General features: G+C 41.9%; 1 protein-coding gene across 12 annotated transcripts in view; it reads left to right on the top strand.

Annotated features, from left to right (window-relative positions):
* Window positions 1–2,580: 2,580 nt before the first annotated feature.
* Window positions 2,581–14,971, top strand: part of GIGYF2 (GRB10 interacting GYF protein 2) — an 80,971-nt gene continuing 68,580 nt past the window's right edge. For 11 of the 12 annotated variants that reach the window (XM_064517022.1, XM_064517023.1, XM_064517021.1 and 8 more), the window contains exon 1: window positions 2,581–2,700. The gene's annotated coding sequence lies outside the window, so the exon portion shown is untranslated. Of the gene's footprint in view, window positions 2,701–3,725; window positions 3,753–14,971 lie in introns of all 12 variants that reach the window. The other variant, XM_064517015.1, reaches the window with a different exon arrangement.

Below are 14,971 nucleotides of genomic sequence, written 5' to 3'. Positions count from 1 at the left end.
TTGCAGTCTTTGATACTATGTCCTCCCTCGTGTTACTTTGTGCCTAATGTCACCACAGGTAGCTCTAATAGGTCCAGGCAATCCCAGCTCTGGCTTCTGATACCTGCTGGTACATCAGTACCAGTCTGGCACTACTGATGTGCTCAAAGTGACTCTCTGTTGTGATAGGGAGGAGAGGTCTGAAGGCAGAAACCCTAGAGAGTTGCTTGACTGAAGGAAAGAAAAAAAAACTGTTATGGATTTGGGTTTTTCTGAGAAGGGAGGAAGACTTGCCTCAAATTGCTCATCTAAAAGCTTGGGGAAAGGGAAATGGTATGACTGGGAGTATCTTGTCTTGAGGTTCCTCCTGGATAAGGGTTCAGGCTTTAACTGTGAGGATTAAGGTGACCAAACTGAATTTTAACCTTGTGGGAGTGTCCGAATAAACCCCTTGGCAAGACAGATTGAAGTGACCAGAGTGCTTTACTGTTGCCTTTCAAACTTAGTTTGCAGTGTGTGAGAAGGTCGTCTCAAAATAACCGGGTGCTGCACAACTAGCAGCTTATTTGCGGTAGTCTGTCTTTCAGCATGAGCTGTCTGAGGTCTCAGATGCACTGAAATGACTGACTTTAAAAGCTGTGGTTAGATGTTCACTTGCCTGCCTTGTCTGTTGCTTTTATTATTATTTTTAGGGACTTCACAAACGAGGACTGTTCACCATGGAAGACAGAGGCTGTTGAAAAGGTATTGACTGTTCTCAGACAAAATGCTTGGTATATCAGCAGAGTAGCTGCCTTTTACAGTAACTAAAAGAGGGAGTGGGGAGGGGAGAAATGACAGACTGTCACATCTTCTGAGCTGCTTTATGATGATTATTTACCTTTTCAAAGCTCCACTGTGTGTTCCTAGCTCCACTGCTACAGTAAAGTAGGCGGGCTTTTGCTTCCAAGCCAGGATGAGGTGGAAAAAGTTGGTCAATAAGGATGCCTTTTGGCTCATTAGAGATGCCATTTCCCTGCACCTGGGATTTTAATAGTGCAGTGGAATTGGCATAGCATCCCAGAGGACCTTAAAGTACATCATGCCTTCAGTACCCTACTAAATGTCAGACCAGCTGGTGACTTGGTTTCATACCTAGAGTACATCAGCTGAAGTCAGGTAGTTAAACCATGGAGGAATATAATTCCACAGATACACTCCTGTATTTTCATGACCATCTCACTGTTCTGCTTGAAAGAGTGTTATGGAAGACTTAAGAGGCATCTATTATTACGTAAAAATATCATTTGAATTTCCTTGAGATATTTTAGAAAAATGCTAAGTTCTACAGATGAGACATTTTCCACTCTCTTGAAATTTTCTGCTCAATGATGTGATGTTTGTGCTCACTGGGGGGAAAAAAATCTCTGTAAGTTTTAAACTTCTCCCATCTTGGATGCAGCTTGCCTTAGAGGATGTGAGAATATTTTTGAGTGCTCCTACTCATGTTCAACAAGCTGAATAATATGGCATAGCCACTTCTGGAATGAAGTTGAAAGGTCTTACTGGCAGCTTAAAATGCACAGCTACATCTCTTCCTACCTGTATTGTTACTGATATCAGCTCAAGCTGTGTGGCAAGAACTAGAGGAATGGAAATCTAGCTTATCGTGGGCCAGACCTCTGATAGGGAGCTTTGCTTTTTCAAACCAGCCTCCTAAAGGAGAGTTTTCACTCTAAGATTTTGGGGGGAAGTAGTCCTGTCTTGCTCTGAGCTAAAAATAAGAGCAAGGAATGATGAACTTCCAACCCACTATCCCAGAGGAATCACTTGTGTTCACTCTTGCATCATCTTTGGCGCATGTTCAGTGCACAATGACAAGTACTTATTCACCTAGAACAGGAGAGAAAAAGCTAAATGGACTGCAGCTGAAGTCACGATTGGAGTGAACTTGCTTCAGCTGAAAGCGGTTATTCCTTCAACAGGTCATAACAGCTAAGAATAGTTTTTTAGGCTGAAATAACCACATGGGGCTATTCTGCATCATGTACTAATAGGGGTTTTAGGGCTAAAAATAAAGCAGTATTTTTAGCTGAAAAAGCTTGCCCTGAGCTCCTGACAGTTTTTCCATCAGGAAATTTAGTATCAGAATAGATGCTGTGCCACAGAACGCCTTTTCTCTCGCTGCCAGCGGCAGCAGGGCCCTCCAGCGGCCGCGCGCCGACCCGCTCCTTGGGCAGCCGGCGGCGGCAGGCCTGACACGGCAACGCCCTGGGCAAACGCTGAGAGCGCCGCCAGTTCCCGCAGCGAGACAGCACCGGGCGGGTTTCTAACGCCGCCGATAAGATGGAAGTACCCCGGGGTTAGCCAAAGGCTTGGCGCAGGGTCAGCGCAGCAACCGCCCAGTGCCGCCTCTTTCCCACAGCGCTTTGCGGCGCGGAGGCGGCCGTTGGCACCCGCCTCCGGCAGGCGACGCTCGCGCCGCCGCGGGGGGGAGGGGCAGGTGCGCGCGCACGCGCCTGGGGCCGCCCCCGCCGGGCGCGCGGCGCGGTGTCGTCACGCGGGCGGTGCTTCAGCGAGGGTGGGGGGGAGACACCCGTTTCCCATCCGGGTCCCTGCGGCAGAGGCCGGGGGGCGGGGCCCGGGCTCACGTGACGTTGCGTGGCGGCGCAACCGCCATCTTGTGTTGTTGGGGCTGAGGAGTCGCTGTGGCCGTGAGGGACTCTCCGTCCGGGAGCGCAGGTACGGCCGCCTCGCCGCCGCCGCGCTCGCCCGCCTCGCCGCGCCCCGCCCCGCCTCTCTCCGCCCCGCTCCGCCGCGCCCGCCCGCCGCGCCGAGCCGAGCCCCCGCGCCGAGCCCCGGCCGCGCCGACGGCCGCTGTCCGCCCAGCGCCGGGGGTGCCGCAGCCCGGGGCGCCCTGCGGCCTAGCGGGAGGGAGGCCGCGCCGGGCCGGGCCGGCGGCGCGGGGCCCCCCGGGGCCGCCCCCGCGCCCCTCCGGCTTTGCTGGGCCTGGCGCCGCGCTCCCCTCAGCGTGCGGGCCTTGCCCCGTCCGTGCGGCCCCTTGGCAGCCGGTCCCGGCGGGGGGACGGTGCCTGTCAGGCAGCGGTGGGGCGCCGCGTCGCCTCGCAGCCTGCGGGGTGGCAGCTGCGGCCCCGGCGCCGCCTCCCCTTGCGCTGACCCGTGTGAACTCGCTCGTCCCCTCCCCGCCCCGCGGCGCTGGGCCTGTGTTTTGGCCGCGCCGCGGGCAGGTGCGCCCTCACCGAAGCCTCCGTGCTCTGCCCCGAGCATGCCCGGCCCTGTCAGGTTACACGGGCTGAGGAAGGAGGGAGCCGGTCGCGCACTCGAGCCTTTCCCCTCCCAGGCAGGAGGGTGCTGGGAGCAGCGATGACCAGCAGTGTTTGACTGGAGAGGCCTTGGCAGGCTGAAGAGCACATCAATCAGGATTGTGTACGTTTGGTATTGATCCAAGACAAGTAGTTTCAGTGTCAACAAAGCAGTCTCCGCTCTTTCAGCTCTATAACTGCACTTTGAAGTGGGGCAAGTTGTAGGCCAAAAGGGGATATTGCCAAGTGACGCTTATGGAATAAAACCTACATTTTCCCTAGTAGTCTTCAGCCCACTGTCCTTGGTTTGCTGTTATAATACTGCTGTCTTTTACCATAACTCTTATGTATCCGTTTTCTTGGGGTGGAGGGGAGCAAACTTCTGAATTCTGCTTATGTTCTTCTGTCTAACTTCTTGCTGCTCATTCTATTTTCTTGCTTCAGGAGCTGACTTGGGCAAGTTCCTGGAAAGTACGTGTATTTTTATTTTTCTTTCCCCTTTTCCTGTAACTTTTCTGGTTGCATTTTGTTTTTAAGTTACTTCTTAATAAACACAGATTCAGTTGTTGCTTTTTGAATAGAATATTTGGTAGATGTACAGACCGATAATTTGGACCCTTTGTAAACAAAATTGGTTGCTCTAGCCCCTACCAAGAGCTTAGTTACCAGTATTTTTGAGCTCTGTTTTTGAGCAGTGTTTGTAAAAGATACTAGTAGCTCTAGTATTACGAGGTATTGGTGTTATTAGCATTCACTTGACTGGACCTTCTTCGATCAGTTAGCTGATGCTGAGGTAAAAATGTATGCCCTAGTCAATCCTAGTGGTATCAACAGAAATGCTAGACTGCCTGTTGCCACTTCTGCACGCTCTCCACCTCCCAGCTCATATAGACGTAAGTCCTACAGGTTAGTTAATGTCTGAATTCACATGTGTCAATGTTAATTCCTTACTGAATGCGTGATTGAAAACAAAGACTCAGTATAATGGCTAACTATATTAAAAAGAAGGTAGAAGTTTATCCACAGAAGTTTAGTGTCAGCTGTCACCTTCAGCAAGGCCCACTCTCTGTGTTGAGACTTTTTAACAGCCCCTTTAAATATCTGACAATATTGTGCGTGAACACTAGGTTTTCTTAATGATTTTAAGACCTGCTCAAGCTCTCGCAATACCTGGGTTCATGAACATGCACGTGGGGAAGTTTGTCACTATATTTCTTCTAGGGCCTTTTCTGAATGATTTCTTGAGTCCTTGTTTTAAAGTAAGGGTATAGAAATAAAGTGCAGAGTAGTCATATTGCAATGATAACTTATTCTTCAGGATGCCCACAGAAACATTTTGATACCTCAGTAAAAACTCTGACTCTTGCAGGTCTTCATTACTCATGTTGATCTTAAGAGGACTTTAAAGTATCCTCAGATACTTAGTGGTTTTATTGCCTTCCTAAAACATACAGTAAATGAAAAATGAGATCTTCCTACTGACAGAAGTGAAAAAGCTGCTTATAAATAATGAGTTGAGGTTTTACCTTAGTTTTTGTAATAAATTCACTTCTTGATTGATGGAAGAATTTGGTGTCAAAGGGGAGTTAGAAAGGGTCTGCAAGGAAGCTTTTTTAAGGCATTCAGAATAAGCAGCAGTGTTTCTCTTCTACTCTTGCTGTCTCCTAAGGTCAGTTGTCTAAATGGAGCTGTATCAGAAACTGGAGGTTCTTAAACCTGAATATGAGAAAAAAGGTGGCAGCACTTCTAGGATGTATAGATACTTCATTTCTAAAACAAACTAGATGTCAAAGTCTTACAGAGCATCTCATTGGGGTAGCCACATAGACTGGCTGAAGAGGTTGTTTGCTAGTATGTACCTCTGCTGAAAGATCTTTGTAGCTATTTAAATATACAAAGGAAAAACAGTTGGCAAAATCGGTTCATCGTAATCTATGAAAATGAGTTAGGCACGTTGAGCATGGTCTTTTCCTTCCCTTATTCACCGTTCTTTAAAGTGGTTCAGGCCTCCAGCTCTTTGGGGTTTTTTTTGTTTGAAGTATCAAGAATGTGAAAATTGATTCTGCCTACTTCTGTCTGATCTTGTAAGCTCAACTAACTATCAAATGCACTTTTCGTATTCTTGCATTGAAGTCCTTAAAATCCCTTCCTAGTGCTTTTTAAAGTATGGAGCTGAATCTTCCTACAGTCTGATTTAAACATTTCTTTCCTTAGCATTTTTTATGTATGCTTTTGTCTTTTTCTTAGTGCTCCTGCTTAAAGATGAATGGAGATGAACTATATTTAATTTACAGATAGAGATAGGCTGAGGTAACGGAATGAGCAACAAAATTTCAGATCATAAACATCAAAGCACGAGCCTGATAGGTTTTTTCTCCTTCCTACATAGGTTGCTGGAGATCTGTTGAATGTTTTGATAAGGAGAAATCCATCTCCTTCTTATTGAAAAAGCATTTGTTTTGAAAGGGGTCTCTTCCTTTGTATGGCTTTCTCATTTATTTTAATTCACTGACTGACAGTTGAAAACTTAGGTGTGTGACATGTTGCAGAGGGGATGATACTATGTGTTTTCATGGGAGTTAAGTCAGTTATCAGCCTAGCTTAGCCTCTCTTTCCTTCTTTGCAGTCAAGTATTGAACTCTTTGGCTGCAGAAATGACCTGGCTTGAAAATCATGAGAACTGAGAACTGTCAACAAGTTTGCTCAAGGTGTACTTAAGTTATCCATGGAACTAAGAAGAATTAAGTGTTTTAAATTACAAGGTCTATACAATTTTGGCCCTCTTGTGGTTGGTTGTAATGTGTGCGTGTGTATATATGTGTGTGTGTTTGTATATATACACACACACATGCCCATGCAACCAGGTAGTTCATCATAGTAACATTCACTTTTCCTCCTTTAGGTCAGATGGTACTGGAAGACTGTAAGAGAGAATTTCTTTGCATTGCTCTGTTAGTAGCTGAGATCGCCGCAGTGTGTTGATTACAAAATATGTCCAGTTCTCGCTGTTGCAAAGAGAGGGCTGTCAATCTGTTCTTTTTAAAGGTCATTAAACATTCCTTGAATATAGAAACTCTGCAGCAGTGGTTTGATGCCTGTGAGAAACTAGACTGCCATTGAAAATTTTATGTGTCTTGCTTATTTTTTTGTATAGAAAGGATACATAGATTGTTTTAATATATCTGAGGTTTTTGGCAAATGTGAAATCAAAGTATGTATTTTCAGGAATACTCTTTTTTTGAAGTCATTAATGCTTGTAATATATAGAAGCTGGTTATCTAGACCTCAGAGGATTGTAGAGACAAGCAGAAAGGATACCAGGAGGTCTATAAAGCTAGTGGGGTCTGTAGGTCAATGAGACATTTTGCTGGGCATTTAGAAGATGTATCTAAAATGCTACTGTGTTGACAGTATCTTTTGGATCACTTACTAGCTTTTGATTTCCTCAGCTAATTATTAATGGTTATGCGTTGCGGGTTTGTTATCTTTTTGGCCATATGTTTTCAAGAATCTAAGCAAACAAGAAAGTGGTTATTTGCTGCTCTCAGCAGTGGTTTTTGTATATTTAACTTGTCACTGTAAACAGGTAAGCTGGCCTACATATAACATGTTATGAAAATAAACCAATCAGAAAGTTATTTTTGAATGTTGCACAGCTGTTATTGAAGTGAAAGTAAGCATGACACATTGCACTTTGAAAATGAATGTTCTGCAATTGTTTATTTGGTCATTTTCATTCAATAGGAAAATAGTTATTTCAGATTGTGATTACTATGAAGAACTTTCTCCTGTCGTTGATGACAAATTGAAATCTCTTTCATGGTATTGATAGCATTTTATGATGAAGATATTAGTTTGTGGAACTGGATTGTTGTGACGCTATAGATCTCCCTATGTAGGTTAGATTGGATGAAAGTAGATTTGTGGTCTATATATGGTAGTGTGTCTTTTCTGGTGAGAAGAAATAGGAGGAAAAAGTGTACTCTTGATGATGAATGGATAGCTGAATTTATGCAGCTTCAAACTTCAGTCAAGATATAATGTGGCAAGGAGTTGGTGAGTAAAGGATGTATAACCTGTGATTTGTGAGCAGTGTATGGTAGAATCAGGATAATTTAGGTTGCAAGAGATCTTTGGTCATCTGCTCCAACCTCCTACTCAAAGCAGGGCTAACTTTGGTGTTAAATTGTTAATAAGGCATATGATAGTGAGTGAGGCTGATCACAGAAACAGCATATGGCAAGGTTTGTAAGTATAAGCAACTAATAATTTGATTAAAGAAATCAGAGACCTGGTTCAACTCCCATTAAAACCAATGGAAGCTTTTACATTAGGCTCAGTTAATGCTGAATCATCTATATGTGTGATTTTCTGTATTGTTTATATTATAGTAGGTTTTAGAATAACATCGCAAGTCAGTTTACAGAGATATGATTCTTCTGTCAGTTTGTAAGATGTGAATGTTTAACAATGTTGACATAAAGAGAAAGAGCGCTAATAAGCTATTAAAAAGTGTTGTAATTCGTATGTAGTAGCAAGTTAATGTCTAACTTTGCGAATGACTAACATAAGCAATCTGATATGCATAGCAATTTTCTCTCTTAAGACTTCTTAATAGACACCCTTTCTCACTGTTGGATGTTTGTTTTTTGAAGTGCAGAACATCTCAGAACTGTCTGCATGGGAAATCTTAAGAAAGGGGAGAGAGAGAGAATTTCTACAAAGCCGAAAGAAGCTCCTTATATAAATGATATTACAAAAAAACCCAAGAAACCACAACAACCCAGCTGTGTTAATTCAGCGCATCTTCTCAGTAAATATAGTCTGAAGCTTTGTTCTGCCATTTTGAATATACCTATGGGCTGCATAACGCGATGTGACAACTGGGAGAGAAATGCTGCAGTGAGTTGTTGGTTGCAGGCCTGTAGTCTGACTACCGGCAGCGAAGCCCTAGTTCAGAAACTCGGCGCAGCGTGCAGGTGGACAGGCTCAGCGTCCTAATCTGTAACGTTGTAGAATGGCACAGACTAATAAATATTTCCCCACCAGTAAACTTAGTATTTACAAGCTACAGGCAGATTTGAAAATGACTTTCAGATGGAAAAGAGCAGAGTGCTGGCAGAATTTTGGGACAAGATTTTTCAATGAGCAATGGTTTGTGTTCCAGCCAGCGACAGGGCCAAGGGTGTGGTCCCCTGACTCCGCTTGGAGCTTAATCGCTGGTGTCTACCTTTGGCTGGAAGCCTTGTAATAAAGGTGGAGGTCATGCTGCTTTTTGACTGAGAAACTGGGAAAAGCTTGCGTGCTTGCTTGTGTTCAAGTGAAGCAAGGCATGGATAACTTCTGCACGTCTAACCACCGAGTTCACGATAGTAGGTAGGAAAGGAGGGAAATATCTGGAGATGCGGTATTTCATGTTTCCAGGTATGCAGGTTTCTCCTGTTGTCCTGTCCCAAAAGTAGCTTCAGTGCCTACTACTTACGTTTGCCATTCTGGACTGCAGCAGAACATGTTGCAAGCTGCAGTACTCCATAAAGTTTTAGCTGGATCTGTAAATGTGAGCAGAGGATGGGCAATTTGCTTTTGCCATTTGAGAATGCTACAGACAGTAATTCCAGACCACAAACTGTTGAAAGACTGAAACATTTTTGCAATGATTTGAGACAGGAAAGTTACAATACTTTAATAGAAAGCTAAAAATGTAACTGAAATACAGGCTTAGATTCTGAAGAAATGCATGGCTTAGGCATTGTCCCTTTAGGGAGAACTCTTCTCTTGATGAGTGGGTAGATAGGGCTTGAAAAATTTACCAACTTTATCAGAAAAAGGCTTGGTAGGCCCAAAGGCACTACTGTGGCTTGTCTGGCATCTTCTGTAATACAAATAATAGATTTTTTTTTCCTTGATTAATTTTCTCCTTAAACTAGAACATACTTTTTAGAAAATCATCTACTGTTGACCTGAAAGCAGCTTATTCTTTTGCTTATTTCTGAATTTCTTGCTTCAATCCCTTCACTGGTAAACCTGGGTCTTCAGGCCTTTTTACCTGCATAAACATTTACAGAAGAAGCAAGATGATACTTAAACTTTTTCTTGAAACTCAATAAATAAAGCTCTGGTATTCTTTTTTTTTTTTTTTTTTTTTTTTTTTTTTTTTTCCCCCCCACTCTACTTTAAAGTTTATCTGTCATGTTTTATCAGTTTTTGAACATCTTCTGCTTTATCAACCTTACAGACAATAGAACTGGGCACAGTACCCCTGCAGCAATAAAATTCGCTCTATATTTCCTTATTTCTCTATCCAGAGTCAGCCTTTCTAGTCAACGTTGCATCATACGCTCCCATTCAGCTGATAAATGTCATAAATCTCATATTGTTTTCAGGACTATTCCCCCCCCCACCCCAAATATTTTCCAGAATAGTCTTGCATCTGGTGTGTATCACATTATATTTTCACGAGTCTTTTGATTGTGTGCTTGGCCTTATTAAATGTGACCTGCTATACTGGGCTGAGTAATTGAATAATTCATAATGGTTTTATTGATGATATGTCATCTCCATTATTTACCATTTCCATTCTTGTCATCTACAGGTTTTAGAAGTAATGTGAAACACTTATAGATTCCATAGAAGTAGAGGATACCTTCTTACCTTTGTATTTTCTGTATGTTTTGAGAATATTTTCCTTCTGAGATTGGCTGTTGTAGATTCTTTTGAAGAATGAGTTAAGAGTTTTTTTTTAAAAAAGTCCTTTTTAGCATTCTGCTTTCTAATTGAAATCTCCTGCAGAACTTGAAATTTTTCACCTATTCACTTGAACAATGAAATGTCCAATCTTACAAAAGTATATTTTGATTGGATGTCTTCTGTAAATCCTTGTTGATTGGCCTTAGTTATATCAGTGTCCTTTAATCAGTGTTGCCTTTTTTAGCCAATGGTTAATATTGAATAGACTAATAATATAGCTACCTGAGTCATCTTGTGTACCACTGTGTCAAGATTTTAAAAGGTAGTTTCCTTACAGTTCTTCCTTAATATATAAAGAATTATAGAAAATCAGCATTAATGATTCAGTCAACTTGTTTTAATGTGTTTTTAACGCAGTTACTGGCACTGATGATAGCTAGCTCTGGTAGCTGTTGTTGAGTGCTCTCTGCAGTCACCTGTGGAACATAAAGTAGTATCGTCTGGATGTAATGTTGCTGTTGAGTAGTGGAATGCTGTTGTTCAATTCCTGTTCCAAGTTTATTTAAGGAAAACCCAATTCCTCATTCTTAAATCTGCTTGCAGTAATTTTCCATTGTGTTTCTTGTTTCTCAAAAATTTTCAGCCAATTTCTAGGTTAAAAGGGCTGTTTCAAACCTACAGTAGCAAGAGAGCTCCCTTGAAAGGGAAGGAAGTGATACTGTTCTTCATAAACATCTCAGATCAAACAGTAGACTGTTTCAATACAAAATGGCTTTGCAAAAGAAGGATCAGTGGTATGTTTTCCAAGTTAATAAAAAAAAATCTAAGTGTAGCAGCCCCAAAGCTATAAAACACGGTGACAGAATCTAAATATTCTTTTTTTTTTTTTTTCTTTTTTTTTTTTTTTGGTCTGTAGGAAAGAATGGATGGGAAAACCTGAGTGCAGTCCTTGTTTAGACTCAACTTGGGATTCTAAGAATCAGTTATAATCCCCACCCTGCAAACAGTTAGCAAAACATTTTGGTGGGCTGCACAGTCATATGCTATAAATTAAAATAATTCTGTAATGGAGATATAAGGTCTTAACATTGTCTGAAAATCTAACTCAAGTGCCTGTGAATAAAGGACAGTTCTGTAAATGATGATCTTGTGTAAATCCTGAGGTTGTACAAAGTCTGGAGAACATGGCAGTGCGGATCTTTCAGAGTCTCCTAAAAACAACTTCTTGTCTAGATTGTTGTTAAATAGTTGTACATCTTAAAAGAGCAGAGCTTGTTGAAATGTGCCATGGTAAATGGATTTTTGTTATCAGAGACCTTCTCTTAGATTTTTTTTTTATCTGAAATATTTTCTTATGCATTTTATAACATAAATTTAGCCAGTAGAGTCAAGTTTCAACCTGTCTGAAGCATATTTTTTGTGGGCTTTAGTAGACTTGTCAGGTCCTAGATAGTCAAACTTAAAACATAATTTTAAAAACTGTAAGCTAGCTGAAATAAACATTGTACCTAAAGCAAATCAATGAAGGGAGTGTTGCTGATAGCAACCTCTGTACTTACCATGTTACCTGTTAATTTTGAGTGAAAGCCACTTAAAGACTTAACTTTATTGGATTACATTTTGTGTGCTCAGAGGATGGACTTCTGACTTGCAAAGTACTAAGCTGCTGAGAAAATAGAATGTTTTTTTCCCCATGCCAGTCCACAGGTTGGTGATGGGCTGATGTGATTTCTTATTTTTTCAGCCCTATATGCTGATAGTGGGTCTGTGGCTGCAGTGCCACCCCAGGAAAACGGGGTCTCAATTCCAGTTTATGAAGCAATTCCAGTTTATGAAGTTTCTCCCGAAACTGCTGTGGAAAACTGCATGTGTTTGTAGGGTTGCAGTGGCATCTTGATCAAGGAATTGACCTGACTTGAAGAAAATTTTGGAGAAGAGGGGAAGGAGTGGTGGGAAATCCTCAGGTAGTATTCTTGCCCACGCAGTAGTTCTAATTGGATATTTTCAAACTATGGCCTCAGTTTCTTGGTTAAACTTAAGACTCTACCTGTGTGCTCTTTGCCCATGTAAAATTTGCGGTTGTGCAGATTACTCAGACAATAGCCATTATTTTGTAGAAAGTCTTACTTTACAAAAGCCTAGCAGTTCAGGAAGGGACCTTTCCTTCAGGATATGATTTGATGACAGTAATGAGGTATATATTATTCTTTATGTAATTTGCTATCCTTGATGAATATGGAGGCAGCAGTGTAGATTTAAAAAAAAAGATCAAAATTAACATTTTAATTATTAATATTGAAGTTTAGATCCTAAGAAAGTTAACTAGATAAAGATCTGACAGCTTCGTACATTTGGCTGGGCCAAAATACTTAAAAGGGAACAAATGATCAGGTCATAAATTTCTCAATTCCTCAGCCTTTTTCTTGCTCCACCCTGACTCTTTCCTCTCGCAGTGCAAGCGTCCTGTAGTCCATCCCAGCTTGCCTTTCCAGTTAGTACAGCTTCTCCTTTATACACTGGTTGACTGCTCAGGGTAGTCACCCTCAGGTTCCTCTCTGATTTGGCATTTTGTCTTATGGCCGCTTCTTTGCGAGCCTCTAGGAGCAGCATCAATTTTTGTTTTCCCTGTCTTGTTTGCTTTGACATGGCTAATGTGTTCTCCTTGGACACTTGCTGTCTCTGCTTCCTTGAGTCTTTCTTTTTCCAGTTCTCACCCCCAATTACCTGTTTCTAGAGTGCTTCCTTCAAGGTCTTTCTCTCAGCTCCGCTTTGCCTGTAATTTCTTTTTCATGCATGTCTTATTTCTGGGTAGTATCGCCTGTCAGGGTAAGTTCATGTGTTACTTCTACTCAAATCTGTAGATCTGATTCTTTTTCAGCTACAATTTCAGCCACTTACAGGTATCTAGCTTTCAATTCAAACTTCATATGGAGTCATAACAACTTCCAGGGAGGTAATAAGTCTTACTTGAATGCAGCAGAGAAGATGGAGCCAGTGAAGGGATGCCAAGAGAAAGTGTCATGGTGCAAATGAGAGACAAGGAAAGCTGTTTTGCAGCGTGATGGGATGAGATTAACAGTCTTTGTGAAGATGCTTGTAAGCACTGAAGGGCTTCTGAGCCTGGTAGAGAAGGGTGAAAAAGTATCCTCAATTGTTAGGAAAGCAGCCCAGAGGCAGAAGAGAGGTGGGGGCCAGTGGGTCCATAACTAATAAACCACTCTTGTAACCATTATTTTAGTGCTTTATCCTTGTATATGATGCTTCTGGTGTCCATTTTCGTTGTAGTTTAATGTTCACTGTCAACCTTGCCAGTATTACTGGTACTAAGTTAGCTTCTGTATTGGGGGAGCCAAGATCGCACGTTCCCTGGTGATTCACGTGGGGATTGCTGTGGGTCTCAAAGCATCCCGCCCCTGCCAAGGCATTATGGCCATTGCAGGAAGCGATCCATCCGTGAAGACAGCCATCCATTGAAGGCTATTAATAACTGTGTGGTAGGCTTGTTTCTGCCAGAGTGCGCGTGGTGGTTTGCCCGACTCGCCCCACAGTATTTTCACATGTAGCTGCTATATTTCCTATCCTTTAGACACCTGACTTCACCTCTGTAGTTCGATTTGCAGAACTGATGAATGGATATGCCTTGAATGTGCTAATGAACCATCAGCTGTTTAAAAAAAAAAAAAAAAAATCAGACCAGAATCTTCTCAAATTAGGCCTGTGAAACTAGCTGGGTATTTTCATTTTGATCTTTGTGTATTACTTTCTGGTGCATGTAATGGGGATAATACATTTCATTGTACAGGGTTATTGAGAAAATAAAATTATTATGGACTGTGAATAAACTATATTGAGAGCACAGGAAAAAATTAATAGCATATATTCAGTAAAGAGCTTGGAAGGCGTGTAGTAAAAATATGTGAGCCAAGCATTGGTTGTTAGGTTTAGGCTGCTGGGAGTTTTACAACTGTAATCTACATGCCCAAAAGATAGTTTTCTAACTCAGGCTGTTGATCTTTCTTTTAGTATAGTTGCTTGTGTGATAGATATGTAAGAAACAAACCATTTTCGTTTGTCTGGTCTTGTCTGTTTTTCAGAAGCCTTTTCACTTTTATCTCCCCATGTTTTTTGTTCCCTTTTCTGTCACCCTTTCACGCACAGTATAGACAACCTTACCAAGCTCCTTGTTCGGTCCTTGGGTAAATTAAGGTACAATGTTCTGATACAGGAAAGCTCCTTACCATCAGTCTTTATGGTTTCTTGAAGTCTAATCAACCAGTTTCAGTAGGTAATGCTTCAAGTCTTTGTTTGGGCTTTGCCTACAATGTATTTGATCTTGAAAATATTTCATTCTCTTCAGATTTTTTTCTGCTGTCGCTGGTAGGAAAGAGGAGCTGTGTTTTCCAAATATAAATGCCCCTTCTCCAGAACTGTCTGGCTGGAGTTGGATTTGGTTGGGAATAGTGAAAACTTCATAGCCTTTGCTTAGTCTCCTTCCTTCCCTGCCCTATGGCTTTGTCTGCTGTTGTCCATATACTCTTGATATATAGGAACTTGACTTGACCTTCGGTAGTGCCTGCAGGAATTTGGGTAATAGGAATGAGAGTAACTGAAGTCTTAAACTGTGCTCTTTCTGCTTCGTGAAGCCAAGAATGAGAAAACTACTGAGTATCTGCCTGCAGACTGAGGAGGACATGACTGCATTGGATGTACTCGACTTTTAGGAGGCTTATTATTCAAGAACGGATGGTGGAAATTGAATACTCTGCCACTCGACTGGCGAATCTTTCTTGCTGTATTCTAGTGTCTTTTTTATCCTCTTGTAATTGTCAGAAAGCTGCAGTTCTGTTAATTAAGCATTACTGTTCTTACAGAAGAGGATTATGCCTCCAGTTCTCCATGTTTGCTTGTCTTGTAGTCACTGATTTGACAAGAGACTGCTTGTACAAGTTGTTTCTTCAGACTCCCTACTCCAGTGTCCTGTTTGAGCTATTAAGAATGATTTG

The sequence above is a fragment of the Dromaius novaehollandiae genome, chromosome 9 (genome assembly GCF_036370855.1).
Source record: "Dromaius novaehollandiae isolate bDroNov1 chromosome 9, bDroNov1.hap1, whole genome shotgun sequence".
Lineage (NCBI taxonomy): Eukaryota > Metazoa > Chordata > Aves > Casuariiformes > Dromaiidae > Dromaius > Dromaius novaehollandiae.
Note: the sequence above shows the minus strand (reverse complement) of the source record. Positions and strands in the feature narration are given on the sequence as shown.